General features: G+C 36.1%; 1 protein-coding gene across 11 annotated transcripts in view; it reads right to left on the bottom strand.

The window, feature by feature from the left end:
- Positions 1 to 17,293, bottom strand: part of NBEA (neurobeachin) — a 741,630-nt gene that overhangs the window by 37,536 nt on the left and 686,801 nt on the right. The gene's annotated exons all lie outside the window — the stretch shown is intronic.

The raw sequence follows: 17,293 nt of genomic DNA, 5'->3' as shown, positions 1-17,293 counted from the left end.
AACATCATCCTGATACCAAAGCCTGGCAGAGACACAACAAAAAAAGAGAATTTTAGACCAATATCCCTGATGAACATCGATGCAAAACTCCTCAATAAAATACTGGCAAACCAGATCCAGCAGCACATCAAAAAGCTTATCCACCATGATCAAGTGGGCTTCATCCCTGGGATGCAAGGCTGGTTCAACATACGCAAATCAATAAAGGTATTCCAGCATATAAACAGAACCAAAGACAAAAACCACATGATTATCTCAATAGATGCAGAAAAGGCCTCTGACAAAATTCAACAGCCCTTCATGCTAAAAACTCTCAATAAATTCGGTAATGATGGAACGTATCTCAAAATAATAAGAGCTATTTATGACAAACCCACCGCCAATATCATACTGAATGGGCAAAAACTGGAAAAATTCCCTTTGAAAACTGGCACAAGACAGGGATGCCCTCTCTCACCACACCTGTTCAACATAGTGTTGGAAGTTCTGGCTAGGGCAATCAGGCAAGAGAAAGAAATCAAGGGTATTCAGTTAGGAAAAAAAGAAGTCACATTGTTCCTGTTTGCAGATGACATGATTGTATATTTAGAAAACCCCATTGTCTCAGCCCAAAATCTCCTTAAGCTGATAAGCAACTTCAGCAAAGTCTCAGGATACAAAATTAATGTGCAAAAATCACAAGCATTCTTATACACCAGTAACAGACAAACAGAGAGCCAAATCATGAATGAACTTCCATTCACAATTGCTTCAAAGAGAATAAAATACCTAGGAATCCAACTTACTAGGGATGTAAAGGACCTCTTCAAGGAGAACTACAAACCACTGTTCAGTGAAATAAAAGAGGACACAAACAAATGGAAGAACATACCATGCTCATGGATAGGAAGAATCAATATCATGAAAATGGCCATACTGCCCAAGGTAATTTATAGATTCAATGCCATCCCCATCAAGCTACCAATGAGTTTCTTCACAGAATTGGAAAAAACTGCTTTAAAGTTCATATGGAACCAAAAAAGAGCCCGCATCTCCAAGACAATCCTAAGTGAAAAGAACAAAGCTGGAGGCATCATGCTACCTGACTTCAAACTATACTACAAGTCTACAGTAACCAAAACAGCTTAGTACTGGTACCAAAACAGAGATACAGACCAATGGAACAGAACAGAGTCCTCAGAAATAATACCACACATCTACAGCCATCTGATCTTTGATAAACCTGAGAAAAACAAGAAATGGGAAAAGGATTCCCTATTTAATAAATGGTGCTGGGAAAATTGGCTAACCATAAGTAGAAAGCTGAAACTGGATCCTTTCCTTACTCCTTACACGAAAATTAATTCAAGATGGATTAGAGACTTAAATGTTAGACCTAATATCGTAAAAACCCTAGAAGAAAACCTAGGTAATACCATTCAGGACATAGGCATGGGCAAGGACTTCATGTCTAAAACACCAAAAGCAACGGCAACAAAAGCCAACATAGACAAATGGGATCTAATTAAACTAAAGAGCTTCTGCACAGCAAAAGAAACTATCATCAGAGTGAACAGGCAACCTACAGAATGGGAGAAAATTTTTGCAGTCTACTCATCAGACAAACGCTAATATCCAGAACCTACAAAGAACTCAAACAAATTTACAAGAAAAAAACAAACAACCCCATCAAAAAGTGGGCAAAGGATATGAACAGACACTTCTCAAAAGAAGACATTTATGCAGCCAACAGACACATGAAAAAATGCTCATCATCACTGGCCATCAGAGAAATGCAAATCAAAACCACAATGAGATACCATCTCACACCAGTTAGAATGGCAATCATTAAAAAGTCAGGAAACAACAGGTGCTGGAGAGGATGTGGAGAAATAGGAACACTTTTACACTGTTGGTGGGATTGTAAACTAGTTCAACCATTATGGAAAACAGTATGGCGATTCCTCAAGTATCTAGAACTAGAAGTACCATATGACCCAGCCATCCCATTACTGGGTATATACCCAAAGGATTATAAATCATGCTGCTATAAAGACACATGCACACGTATGTTTATTGTGGCACTATTCACAATAGCAAAGACTTGGAATCAACCCAAATGTCCATCAGTGACAGACTGGATTAAGAAAATGTGGCACATATACACCATGGAATACTATGCAGCATAAAAAAGGATGAGTTTGTGTCCTTTGTAGGGACATGGATGCAGCTGGAAACCATCATTCTCAGCAAACTATCACAAGAACAGAAAACCAAACACCGCATGTTCTCACTCAGGTGGGAACTGAACAATGAGATCACTTGGACTCAGGAAGGGGAACATCACACACCGGGGCCTATCTCGGGGAGGGGGTACGGGGGAGGGATTGCATTGGGAGTTATACCTGATGTAAATGACGAGTTGATGGGTGCTGACGAGTTGATGGGTGCAGCACACCAACATGGCACAAGTATACATATGTAACAAACCTGCACGTTATGCACATGTACCCTAGAACTTAAAGTATTAAAAAAAAAAAAGAATTAACTTGTCAACAGCATGAAAACGTTTTCTGCCATATAGAAATTTTCCCTTAAAAATTTCCAAATATATGAAGCTAAAAACAACAACAGCAACAACAAAAAAACCGAAAAAAACCTACTAGAACTATGAGATGAATTCCTTCTGTATTATCCAGAAATGTCATTTTAAAAAATTCTACACGTATCTATTTCTCTATACATTGGTCTGCGAGGGTCAGAGAGATTTAATGTTAACTTTGTTCACAAAACATGTATTTGTTGAGTACCTACTACATACTAGATTCCGTTCTAGGTATTAATGATACTGGTCCAATGAAACAGATAAAGATTTCTGCCCTCAAAGAGCTTACATTCTGCCCAAAGTCACACACTGGCATCCCATGGGCTAGATGCAGCTCCCAGACGTGGTTTTTATTTGAGCCCAAATTTACAGGTCAGTAAATGGTACACAAGAAATTGGATTTTTTGGCTTCTCTTGAAAAATTAGCAGATCAGGCAGTACCACATCAGCATTCCTGCACAACTGCCCTTTTGTAATGCCCACCACTCACGTGACCTGGGCACTGCCAAGGCTTGTGTCACTCATCTATTCCCTGTCTGATTCTTATATGCTTTGGGGTTTGTGAGTCCTTTTAAAATATAATAATTAAAACTTTAATTTGTATTACAAGATATCAATTGCTTTGTATTATCTGTTGTACTTTCCAGTAAACACATAATGAGTTAACATCGAACACATGAGCTCATGAGCATGTATAATGCATATGGAAAAAGACTAAAACTTTGGAAATGTCTGTCAGTCTAACTTCATTAAACCTATGTTATCTATTAGTAGAAGCTCCATTATTTTATGTACTATTAATAAGTAAAATATGCTATGCTCTATGATTGATTTTAAGACACATTATGATTTGGGAGTGTTGTGATATGAAAATGGTGTGCATCTTAGAATCAATACATCATAGTAACTTTTTACTTAAATCAACAGTGGTATCATGAGTCTTACATATTTCATACAAAGCTAGCATAGGTAATAGGCTTAAACCACTAGATTTTTTAAAACAAATGTGGCTAACAAAACCTTTGATGTTTTACAAATACGAAAGACCATGCATCCATTGGAAGACAACGCTTTGGTAGAATAACATGAAAATATAGAGTTGCTTGTATTTAAATAATATTCTTTCTTAATGTTATTAAGAAATCACTGATTTTTAGTATCTTGCAGTTAAGATTATTATGTGCATTCACTTTATTCAAATTTCTCGTTTTTTAAGGTTTAAGATAAAAGTGTATAAGGTACACTAATCTTAAGTGTATAGCTTGATGAATGTATATATGTATGTTTATACACTTTTTCAGTTCTTCTAACCACCACCTAGATTAAGACAGAGGACTTTGGAATGCAACTGGAAGGTTCCATATCTTGGTCTGGGTGGTGGTTACATGAGAGAATACATAGACAGTGGTAACCTTGTGTACCTCCCCAGCCAATTATTCCCCCTACCTAGCCCCATCACCCTGTCAAGTTAATAATTATTTTGATGTTTATCATCGATTACTTTTTATTCTTGAATTTTTGATAAATTGAGTAATATACTACATAGTTTCTGTTTTTGCTTTTCTTGATCAACATAATGTCTGCAAGATTCAACCTTGTATGTATCAGTAGTTTGTTCTTTTTTTTCTTTTCTTTTTTTTTTTTTTGCTGAATAGTATTCCCCTGTATTAACCTACCACAATTTATCAGTTCTCCTGTTGATGGATATTTGGGTTGTTAACAGTTTCAGGTTATTATGAATCAAGTTGCTTAGAAGATTCTTGCACATGTCTTTTGATGGAGGTTAGCAGCCAGTTTTTGGAGGGTCTATAGCTAGATATAGGATTGCTGAGTAATCGGGTAGGAGTAAGTTTAGTTTTACTGTCAAACTGTTTCTCCAAAATGGTTTTGTGTATTTATTTTCTGTATTTGTGAACCCAAAATGTAACGGTTGAAGCTGTAAATAAAGTAATGATTTACATTGTGTGGTCTTTTAGGGTACTGATAAATTATTAATAAAACTTGTATATATCAAAAGTCAATTGTCTCATAAAATAATTATAATTAGTATTTCTTTACCTGGAATTGTTAAAGTAGAAATGAAAATTAAGTTAAAGAGTGTTAAATTTTAATTGTTATATGGATTCTTACTTATTGTAAAAATTGTTTTGCTATTTATTGAACTAACATCATGCGCTTAGCATTTATTTTTCTTTCCAGCTAAGACCTACCGAGAAACAGGTAGGTTGAATGCCTTGAGGAAGTCCTAAAACATGGAATTTTGTAGGTATAGGCAGAGAAGTAAAGATAAATGTGAACTGAGTTATACACAAACAAAATAAGTAAATCTGAACAGTATGCATAATTTTCAGATTGCAAACACATATATGACACATAATTCAGTTTTACCTGCTTATCTGTAAATAGAGCTCTCATTAAGGAAAAGTTTCTATTAGGAACACTTTCCCTTTTGTCCTCTTCCTACTTCCTGATTCTTCCTGATTATCCCATTCCTTAGTCTGGTGAGGCTCTCCTTTCATACAGTTCTGCGGGACCCACCTACTAAATTACAAAATTACGACATCTTCATCGGAGTCCCCTTTTTTCTTAACAAGTTCTCTTGAGTTTTTCTTCTTCCTCATAGGTCAGGGCCACTATGCATGGGTATGGCACAAAGGGGCATGTGTGTTAGCTATGATGTGACATATGCCTTATTCCTTTGACCTCTGTATCTCTTGCTTAATTGTTTTCTTTCCCTTTTGGCTTTCCTTCCAAGAAAGTTCTACCTCCTCTATGAATAAAGATACATACCTGGAATTAAATCATCAGCAGAGGAAATCGATAAATATACTGTGTGCTCACGTGTTGTACATTTGCTTATTAATATAAAAGACTTCCTACTAAGGTAAAATTAAAAGTGGCAAACAAGTAAGCCAGAATTCAGAAGCCATACCTTCTCTGGTGTGTGGTAGGTAAAAACTTTGGTTAATCTTGTCTTTTCCACATTGCAGGTAGATTTAACCCATTTACATTTTTCTCCATAGAACGATTACAACTGTTTTGTTGTTGTTGTTGTTGTTTTGGGAAATGTAGTTCAGTATTATCTTTCAGATGAAATGCCATCAGGTCTACATAGTCATGACAAACAGCACGAGGGAGCTAATAACATAGGCTCTCAAATGAGCTATTCATCCATCTCCCTGGTCTGTATAAACTTTTAAATTGTTTTCCAGAAAAATCAGCATTTTATAAAATACTATAGGTTAGCAACCCACAATGCAAAATATCAAACTACATCCAAATAGCAGTAAATTCACTAACAATTTTCAGAAAATTCAAGAAAAAAGTAGTAAAAGTGGTTGCTTGAGAAAACAGAAAAAGATTTTCAAAGTTTCCTTAGCATTTTGTTTATCTCACTGTATAGCTCTTACTTACAAGGCTTTTATTTTAATACATAAAAGTACTCTTTTTTAAACAAAAAAACACAAGTTTGATACAAAATAAAAAAATACACGTGATTGATATCATCTTTCTGTTCCACCTGCAATTCTACCAATGCCAGATAGGAAAAAAATAAACAAAAACAATGGAATTTTAAGTCTGAAATGATAAAAGGAAAGGTTACTTAATGGTAGACTATATTTTAACTGATAAGCTTTTGCTCCTGGTTTATTGTTGTAATAAAACAAGATCATATAAAGCATTACTTTTTAATGCTGGAAAAACAGGAGCAAAATAAATCAAGCAAATAATATCTGCACTTTGTTATTTCTTGCTTTATAAATATTAAACTATATAAAAAATTAAAATGCTATTTTCAACTGCTTCTAGTTTTTCATAGAAACCACAAAATAGAAGAATAAATATTTTTCCTTTTGTTTTAACCATCAACTGCATTAAGGCTAAACCTATTCTGGCAAAATTACTAGAATATTTTAAGCAAACATTTGGTAATCTGAGTAAAAAGGGACCACATTTGCCTTAATTAGTAGATGCTATTGGACAATATTTGAGGGAGGGATTCTGATTTATCCAGTTACCTGCCTGAATTCTTTTTCTTTCTTTTAGCACAAATCTAAGCAGAATGATGTGACTTACCTTCTTGCTGATCCCTGCTTCCTCCCTGGCATGTTGAATTATAATAGTGATACTACAAAATTGACTTAACAAATGAATGTGAAAAAGTAAGCACCATTTCCTTCAGACAGAAAATGCTCCATCCAGAATATTTTCTGTCCAAATCAGCTCAATGCCATCAATGACAAGCTCACTCAATTTTTCCACTTAAAATAAGTATAAGTCAACTCAGGTGGGAAGAGTGAGTGCATGTTAATGTAGCTGATTGTGGCTGACCAAGCCTGGAAGCCTTAAATAAGTCTTCTTAGCTTAGAGAAAGGAACAACCCAGGGGGAACAGACAAGTGAGCTGGACACCTTCCTTGGCTCTGGAAGATGCGCCTCCATAGAACTGTGCTCCCTTGCTCTCTACCTTCCCGGTGGGTTCAGCCAATGACACAGCTCAGGAGTGGAGACAGGATTATATGGGTCCTCTCTGCCAAGTCCCATTTTGGCAGTGCCTGGCCGGTACTCCTCTACCTAAGGCCACAGCTCTTGTTGGATAAGCACTTTTCTTGCCAGATTCTGGGAATGGCTCTCTTTCCTTGTCACTTTCCCTTGTTCATCCACTTTACCATGTCTATACCTTTGTAAACAGAACCATTATTAAACTCTCTTCATTATCCTTTAAAAAAACAGTTAATTGTGGTAGAATATATGTAACACAGAATTTACCATCTTAACCATTTTTAAGAGTACAGTTCAGTAGTGTTAAGTACATTCACACAATTGTGTAACTAATCTCCAGAACTCTTCTCATCTTCTAAAACTAAAACGCTCTATTTATTAAACAAAAACTCGCCACTCCCTCTAGTCCCCGGGAGTCACTATTCCACTTTCTTTCTCTATGATTTTGACTAGTTAAGATACCTCATAGAAGTGGAATCATACAGGATTTGTCTTTTTGTGACTGGCTTTTTTCACTTAGTATTAATGTCCTCAAGGTTCATCCATGTTGTAGCATGTGTCAGAATTTCCTTCCTTTTTAAGGTTGACTAGTAATGCATTACACACACATACACCACCCCACATTTTGTTTATCCATTCATCCATCCATGGACACTTGGGTTGCTTTCAACTTTTTTTTTTTTCTTTTTTGAGACAGAGTCTCACTCTGTCACCCAGGCTGGAGTGCAGTGGTGCAATCTCAGCTCACTGCAACCTCCGCCTCCCGGGTTCAAGTGATTCTCCTGCCTCATTCTCCCTAGTAGCTGGGACTACAGGTGCCTGCCACTATGCCCAGCTAATTTTTGTATTTTTAGTAGAGACCCAGTTTCAACATATTGGCCAAGCTGGTCTCGAACCCCTGACCTTGTGATTTGCCTGCCTCAGCCTCCCAAAGTGCTGGGATTACAGATGTGAGCCACTGTGCCTGGCCTCAACTTTTGACTAACGTGAAAAATGCTCCTATGGACATAGGTATACAAATGTCTCTTTGAAACCCTTCTCTCAATTCTTTTGGATATATACCCAGAAGTAGAATCTGCTGGGTCATAGGGAATTCTATTTTTAATTATTGAAGGATTGCCATATTGCTTTTCCTAGCAGCTATACCAGTGGTAGCATTTTCTATTCCTACCAATGGTGCACAAAGTTTCCAGTTTCTCTACATCCTCACTAACACTTGTTATTTTCTATTTTGATAGTAGCTAACCTAATGGGTGTGAGGTGGTATCTCACTGTAGCTTTGATTTGCACTTCCCTAATGATGAATGATCCTGGCATATACTTGTTGGTCATGTGTATGTCTTCTTTGGAGTCTTCATTATCGCTTTGAAAGGTAATGTGCTGAGATCCTGACTGATACAAATAGGACTGTTATTCAGGCACAACAAATGGGAGCAATGCTGGTTACGTTTTGCTATATATTGGGGTAGGAATGACCAAAAAAATGGTTCTATCCAAGCAAGGGGCATTTTCATTGAGGATTTTAAATATTTCAGAGATAGATATTGTAAGCATATAGGAAAGGCTGTAGAGTCTCACTGAAATAAATATTTGTTGATACTCAGGAAGAGAACTGAAATACTCTTTTCTAGATGACTTAGGGATTGGCCTACCTGGAAGCAAACATTTTAGCAGATGATCGCTTAAGGATTCTTCCAGGCTTCTGGTTCTTTGCCCACTTTGGGGTTAATCATTAAATGGTACCTAAGCAGAGGACTCAACCCACAAATCCTTTACCGTAGGTGAGAAGAATCAGTATGACATCCCTGCCAAATTTTCCCTGGTTGAGTAAGTTTATGTAAGCTAAACTCTATGCTGGCTGATTCAGGAGGTGAAGGAGGAGGAAAACAAGTTGAGTGGGAGGTGGTGGTGTAGGAGCAGGAAGGAGAGACAAGTGGGGGCCTTTATAAGTTCACTGGAAATGTCTAATCATGGGAAAATATTTTTTTAAAAAGCTGAGATAGATTTGTTTGGTATGTCGAATGACATTGTGACACAGGTTTACCAGGTGCTGGTATAAATATTCCAAATTGAAATCATATACTTTTAGTACACTAAAGTGAGAATAAAGTATTATTGGATGTATTCAGCAGAACAAAATATTCTTCTTGATTTTGACATAAATGGGCAACAGTAATTTAGATATACTATATTGAGACTACAAATGGCTTTAAATAGGCTCATTATCAATATGTTTAAAATGTTTAAAAATGAGTTCTAAACATCTAACTGAAATGCCTAGGTACTTAGATTGAGTAATAGCTATTTCAACAAATTGAAGCATGCAATATGTTTTGAATAATTGTTAATTTATGCTGAGGTAACAACTGTGTAATAGAAGTGAAATCTATGTTAATAGAAGATGAGGAAATCCCTTCCAGCTATTTCTATTATAAACAGCAGGCTGCAATTTTCACCTTTCTTCCCTTGAGTAAAATATGGCTTTAGATGCTTGTGAAAGTACTTGCTGTTAATTTCTGAAAATCAATAATTAGCACTTCCCAACACCACACAATAAAAATAATACAAAGCGGAGAAAGAAGCACAAGTCACATAAATGACATACATCCAACTTTGACTAGCTGTATTATTTATACTTTTCTAGTGGACGATTGATGACCATAGCCTAGTGAAGGACTGCAGTAATTATGAGGAGGTAAGATAGACCTAAATTAAAGATTTTTTCACTAATCAAAATTAAATGTGTATCATTAATTTCCTTGATACCAATTTCTATAGTAAAACCTTATTCATCAAACCTTTGCAATGCAAGCCTTATGGCTCTCAATGCAAATCTTTGCAGTGAGAAACATATAACAAATATATTTGAAAATATATCCTTATTAGTTTTAGGAATCATGGTATTTTTCATGTTCCCAAAATGATCCTTTAGCTTTAAAGAACACCAACTATGTATTTTCACTCCAATAATTAAAATGTAGGGGTTTTCTTTCTATTTGAATTTGGCTTTTGAATCTGTGAAAATTTTCATCCCAGTAAAACATCCAGTAATTACAGGGGGAAATTAAGATGGTTTTAAGAAATCTTTATCAACCACTCTGTGATCATTTGTTGCAATCACTTCTCAGAATAACTACCCAGGAAAAGAACCCTGGACATCCCCCACAGGAAGACAATTAGGCATCACGGCGTTTGTAAATGGATGACCTCGTGCTACAACTCATTCGCGCAGATCAGGCAAGCGGCGTTGATACTCCTTGTCATATCAAAGAGAGTCAGAAATGGGGGACGAAAGGCTGAGCGATAAAGGATTCAATGAAAGAATAAAGAATAATAGAAAGAATTCAAGGAAGGCAATGATTGTACAGGCCCTCAATGTTGTCATTATGGGCCTTTAAATTATCCTTCATTTACATCGTCAGGATGAAAAAGTGTGTCAATTTCTTTTCTTATACATTTTATGAATTCATCTTCTCAGAAAAGCCAGCATTGCAGCTGTTTTGGTTAAAGACACATCTGTCTTCTGGTTCTTGACAGCCCTATCATGTCAATTCTCTGTAGTAGTAAGGAATATTTCAGCAAGAAAATAAAAACTGAAGTAATCTAGCCTACTTCCTACGGGCATACTTTCACCATAGCATATCCAAAGGGAGGTGGTGTTATCCCTGTCAGATTGAGAAAAAGATAGAAAAAGAAACTATAAGCTAAGAAAACCAAGAAATATTAACAGAAAATTAGACTAAAAATGCCACATTTTTACGACTGCTGGCAATATTAAAAACTACTTAATATTTATATATTTCCAGCAAAAATAAATGTGTATATCTATAAATAAATATTGCAGTGGCTCGTCTGTTCTGATAGCTGCCAGCAAAACAGCCCTTTATGATAGGCTTATGTGCATACCTCTCACTGTTAAAAAGAAGCCATTTAAATAATTTTCAGTTTGGCAATGTCAGCTATAGAATGATGACAAGTATTATGACAAGCTCAGAACTTAGTATCTTGTTAATAACTTGCCTGGTATATGCTTACAGCTTCTGCTGAAATATTGACTCCATTTTTTTCCCTTGCTGAACCAGTACAACTTTAATGCCAGTAACAGTGATGCTAATTCATGTGACAATATGAACAGAAAACTAATGACACTAAAGTAAAACTTTTCTTTTTAGATGGAGTCTCACACTATTGGCCAGACTGGAGTGCAGTGGCTCACTACAAGCTGCACCTCCCACGTTCACACCATTCTCCTGCCTCAGCCTCCCCAGTAGCTGGGACTACAGGTGCCAGCCACCACGCCCAGCTAATATTTTGTATTTTTAGTAGAGTTGGGGTTTCACCATGTTAGCCAGGATGGTCTTGATCTCCTGACCTCATGATCTGCCCACCTCGACCTCCCCAAGTACTGGGATTACAGGCATGAGCCACAGTGCCTGGCCTAATGTAAAACTTTTAAAAATATAAAGGATAATAAAGGATATAAATGCTAATACTAATTTAGATCAAGAAAGAATGTTACAGGCAGTAAGTGGGCTTCAATTAGGCCATCTTTATAAAATTTTGGAGACAGTATGGAAAATAAATTTTAAAACCACAATTGCTTCTTTTTACTAAATAATATTAAAAACAAATTAACTTATTTTCTCTGTTGCTAACATCTTTTTTTTTTGTTAAATTGATAGTTTTGGTGTCATATATAAAGAAATTATTAAAACAAAAGTTCTTCTAAGATACTTCATTTAATTATGCCTTTAGGTAATAATGCCTGTGTAGTGCTTTACAGTTTAAAGTATTTTTTTCTCTTATGAATTAGGTATCATCTCTGTCATCACTTTTTTTTAGGTGAGAAAATACAGGTGCATAAAATTTAAGTGACTGACTTTAATGTCACTCAAATACTAATGGTTGAGCTGTGCAACTTATAACCTCATTCCCATCTTTCTATCCATTTTTGTTGCCTATGGCATACAATATAATCATACTCTGAGGCAGACAGGTTTGAATAATTTTGTCTATAATCATAATAATTTATTACAGCAATTTTAGAATAAAGTATTTTTCACTTATTTTATAAAAGTACAGTAAAAAATTTTGTGGTCTTCACTTAATTAATAGTAACTACTAATCAATTACTAACTACAACATGACCCCATAGTACCTTTGGAAGCCTCAAAGACTAATAAAATTATATTTTTCTGAGAAGTGCTGAGATCAAATGATCAACAAAAGGGATAAGTTTTCTTAAAATCATTTTAATTTTCCTCATATGATTACTGAAAGTTTTACTGAGTTGAAAGTTGTAACAAATTCAAAAGCATAAATCAAATATAGAAAAACCTTTATGGTCTGAAAAAGCGAAATAACCTTAACTTACAATTTTAAGAATCACTTTGAAGCAAGAAGAATATTATCCTAAAATGAATAAAATTAAGTGTATGTTTTGTTATTTTTCAATTGCTAGAAAATAATGCGGTTAAAGAAGCCTTGACTCAAGAACCAGGATACCTGACCTAGGTCCTGACTCTGATGTCACATAGCTAGGTGTCTTGAAAAATATCATTTTATTTATTTATTTATTTATTGAGATGGAGACTCGCTCTGTCACCCAGGCTACAATGCAGGGCAGTGGCGTGATCTCAGCTCACTGCAACCTCTGCCTCGCAGTTTCAAGTGATTCTCCTGCCTCAGCCTCCTGCATATCTGGGATTACAGGCGCAGGCCACCACACCCAGCTAATTTTTGTATTTTTAGTAGAGATGGGTTTCACCATATTGGTCAGGCTGGTCTAGAACTCCTGACCTTGTGATCCACCCACCTTGGCCTCCCAAAGTGTGGGGATTACAGGTGTGCGCCATCGCACCCCGCTGAAAACATTATTTAATAAGACTGTTAGGCTAGATTAATGGTTTTTAACTGGGAATGTGTGTGAAATTCCCAGATAATTTTTTTTTTTAAATAAGACTTGCTTGAAGCCTTTCCCTGGATATTCTGAGATGCCCATGGGATAAGGAGGATAGAGTGGATGGGGAGTTAGATGGGTATGGCATGTGTATTTAAAAGTAGTACAGGGGGTTGTGCACAGTGGCTCATGCCTGTAATCCCAGCACTTTGGTAGGCTGAGGCGGGTGGATTACCTGAGGTCAGGAGTTCAAGACCATCCTGGCCAACATGGTGAAACGCTGTCTCCACTAAAAATACAAAAATTAACCAGGTGTAGTTGTGGGTGCCTGTAATCTCAGCTACTTGGGAGGCTGAGGTGGGAGAACTGCTTGAACCTGGGAGGTGGAGGTTGCAGTAAGCCGAGATTGCGCCGGTATACTTCAGCCTGGGTGACAGAGCGAGGCTCCGTCTCTGAAAAAAAAAAAATAGTACAGGGGGAGTGGTGAGGTTTTGATGAAATAGTTTTAAATTTTTGAAATTGGGTGAGAGGTTCATGGAGGTTCATTGTACCATTCTCTGTACTTTTGTAGAAAAAGAAAAAAAAAAAAGCTTTCCAAATGATTCTAATACACCTTTAGTAGAGCAGTGCTTCCTGTTTTCTTTTCTGAGACAGAGTCTTGCTCTGTCGCCCAGGCTGAAGTGCAGTGGCGCGATCTCAGCTCACTAGCAGTGCTGCTTAAAAGTTAATGTCTCAAATAAGTTGCCTGGGGATCTCATTAACCGTATTTAGTAGGCTGGGTAAGCCTGAGAGGCTGAAGTTCTAGCAAGTTCCCAGGTGATGCTGATTCTGCTGGGTTATGGGCTACATTTGAGCATCAAGGTGTTAAAAAACCATGGGACTAAATGATTACCAACCAGAATATCCTCTTTCCTAAGCAGGTCATAGGATGAAGTTTCTTGGTCATCATTTAGTAAGTAAAAATATAAATCAAATCCTATAGTTTTTATTAATATATAAAAATGGATAAGAAAAAATATTCTTTATAATGCTTGGAAAACACTGCTCCAATAGTACAGCTCATATATGAAAAAAGTGCATAGAAGATTATGATGTAAGCCAAGACTTCAGACAATTTAAATAATATCTACTATCCAACAGATTTAGTGTTTACATATTAAGAAGAGCTTTGTACCAGAACTGTTCTGTCATGTTTCTGCCCAGAGGCTGTCATGATAAAGTTTATTATCAATTACTGCTTTACAAGTATAAAATAAGTTAAGCTGTCATAATTTTCTCAGCCAGAGTTCCTAAACTGTCAAAGAATGTCAATTTTCAATCTGACATAGAGAAGAAAATTATCTGTTATTCTGACCTCTAATTTCTTGACATTTTAATGCCATAATTGCTGTGGTTAGTGCTGCTTCGTGATTTCACCTGTCAAGGAAGAATGAATCCATAACCTTAAGCCATTTCTCAAACTTTACCACTAACTTCAAAACTCAAAACTTATAGGCAGGTAGTAGAATTTTTTTTTTTTAAACAAAGAAGACATATATAGATATTCATATATTAAATATTTTTCTTTTTAAATTAGTGTTTAAGCATGAAAAAATCCATCTTAGGCTAGTTAGGGTTTAGTGTAACTATAATTAGCCTTCCTTTGGTTTTATCTATATGAAATGTATAATCTTTGTATTTTAAAAATACTAAGCTAAACATTATCAAGTAAAATAAATGTATTGAGCTCAATAAAAGGGTTAATATCCTTAAACTCTGCTTTTTCCAAGAGTCTGTGTCCAACCACTTAGGTGAGAATCAACTCTCTCAAGTCACAACACAGTAATACAAGACCTCCAGGAATTCAACAAGAACGTTTTAAAAAAAGGTATTGTGCCTCCCACACGGTCCATTCACAGGGGTTGCATATAGGTAAGGGTGCATAATGACCACTAAATAATGAATATGCTGTACTTCACTCCATTTTCTCTGGGTTCTTTCTTACAACAATAGATGTATTTACAGAGACAGCAACTGAGGTAAAGTGAAATTGAATGACTTGGCCTCATTTACCCAGCTCACAGGATTCAGGTGGGCTCTTGTCCTTTGGAGGACACTATTCCTCACATTCTTAAATGTTACTGCAGAACTGTCTTTGTGGGAATCTGTTAGCTTCTACTTGGCTAACTGGCATTAACAGCAACGGGAATATATTAGAGGGGTGAATGGTGGGAAGTGGGAGAGGGGAAATTAACTAGCATTCCTTGAACTCCTTTAATCTGTTATGTCTACACTGTACTAAATGGCCCCCTAGTGGTCACAAGGAGACAGAGGCTCTTCCTAAGCAACCTTGAGTCCACACAGGTCCATGGTAAACCTCTCTGCTGATGTTTGCTCAGGCCTCTGGGGGATGGGGGAAGGGAGGTAAGAGTATTCCAGGTATGCGCTCCTTCACATGTAGTGTTCTAAGAACTGACACAGAATTATAGGGTTGAGGAAGTGGGCAAGGGGTTTGGGGAGAAAGAACATACATTTCACAGTATGACTCTGGGTCTCTAATGAAACCTGAGTGTCTGGCAATTATGTGCTTCGAATGAGCATGCTGAAAGGAGACAGAGTCCTGAGCTGAGGCACCCTAGCAGCAGACAGTCTGCATCACTAGAAGGTCATAAAGCTGTAATACAAGATATTGTTCAGACCATCTATATAATATGCCAACATATGCTTGAACCATTCCCATTCAACAGAAAACAATTTTTAATGTTTACATTTCTATGTAATGTTTCATTAAGAAGTTCTACATTAACAAAGCCTTATATACAATTTTTTCCCTGTCCAAAGCAGTGACGTGTTATTTTGTAGAAACAGGTATTTTGATAAGATTCAAATAATGAACACTGTATCCAAGTAAAGAAAGTTTCCGTTTTAATTCCATTTTCAAATTCTTTCAGTTATCTATTTTTAAACCCTCATTTAAATTGGAAAAACCTGCTATTTTGCTGTCAGTTTTAATGCTGCCCTGCACTTTCATCATGTATAAGATGCTTAATGTATTTTATTTTGTATTTAATGTATTAATTTATTTTATTTTGTATTTAATGTATTTAATTTGTTTTGCCCAACAGGATTAACTTTTAACTTTCTTTATAAGAACAGAACTTTATTATAATGGGTAAAAATGTATAACAAAATATTCCAAAGCAGAAATGTCTATGACATTTAGAAGTCAAAAGACAATTTAGAGTTGATCTTGGAATATAAAGATGAACTATTACAATTATTTTTTTCCTGATTCTAAAAGGCATCAGCCTTAGAATAATTTCGTTTATAAAGTATTTAATAAAACAGGCATGTGATAAGCAAGGGTATATAGTTAAGAGAATAATTAAGCTCAGAATTTCTCCTACCAAATAATCTGATTACAATTTATACACAACTGGGGATACTCAGTTGGGTGAGTGTAATGATTTGCAGAGAAAATTCCTTATTTCATAATACCTGCCTTCTCTCTCTCTCATTCATTCATTCATTCATTCATTCTGTCTCTCTGTTTTTCTCTTGGCTTCAGGCAATAATTTTATCTTCTTGTGCACACAATATGGTACAATATTGCCCCTAATAATATGCTTGCAACGTGTTCTCAGAATATTGCCCTAAGGGTCCAAGGATCAATGATTATGAGGCTCTTCCTTTCCTTTTCCTCTTCTCTGTTTGAACCATGCAAATAGAGTCATTTTAATTTTATAGAGGTATATAAGAAATAAACTTATGAATGCAAATTTTTCTGTAGAGCTTCATTGCTCCAATCTACAAGTTTTCCACCTCTAAAATAAAATATAAGAAAAGCATTCCACTGGCTGGAGATGCAGAAATGATTACTTGTTTTGCATACGACAGATGGCAGATATCTGGTAGAATGGAAGACTGGGATATCACTTCCTTGAAGCAACACTTACGTAGCAGCTGTTGTATCTTCACTCTTTCCACTTATCTAAAATTTTGTGCAATGTAGAAGTGATTTAAGCAATATTTTATATGAATATTTTCACTAAAAATACTATACACATACTACAGCACATAATTCCCAACTGTTAGCCATAAACATTTCAGATTGAGAACACATAGGAATAAAATAGCATAACCGCATCTATTTCATTCATGTATTTTTTGAGTATTCTGTCTAAAAGGTAGAAATATTGCTTTTATTTATTTATTATGTTTTTGAGACAGGGTCTCACTCTGTCACCCAGGCTGGAGTGCAGTGGTGCAATCTTGGCTCATGGCAACCTCTGCCGCCTGTGTTCAAGTGATCCTCCCACCTCAGGCCCC

Source organism: Macaca fascicularis, chromosome 17 (assembly GCF_037993035.2).
Source record: "Macaca fascicularis isolate 582-1 chromosome 17, T2T-MFA8v1.1".
NCBI classification, from domain to species: Eukaryota; Metazoa; Chordata; class Mammalia; order Primates; family Cercopithecidae; genus Macaca; species Macaca fascicularis.
The sequence above is the reverse complement of the archived record's forward strand: the minus strand, read 5'-3'. Positions and strand labels throughout refer to the sequence as shown.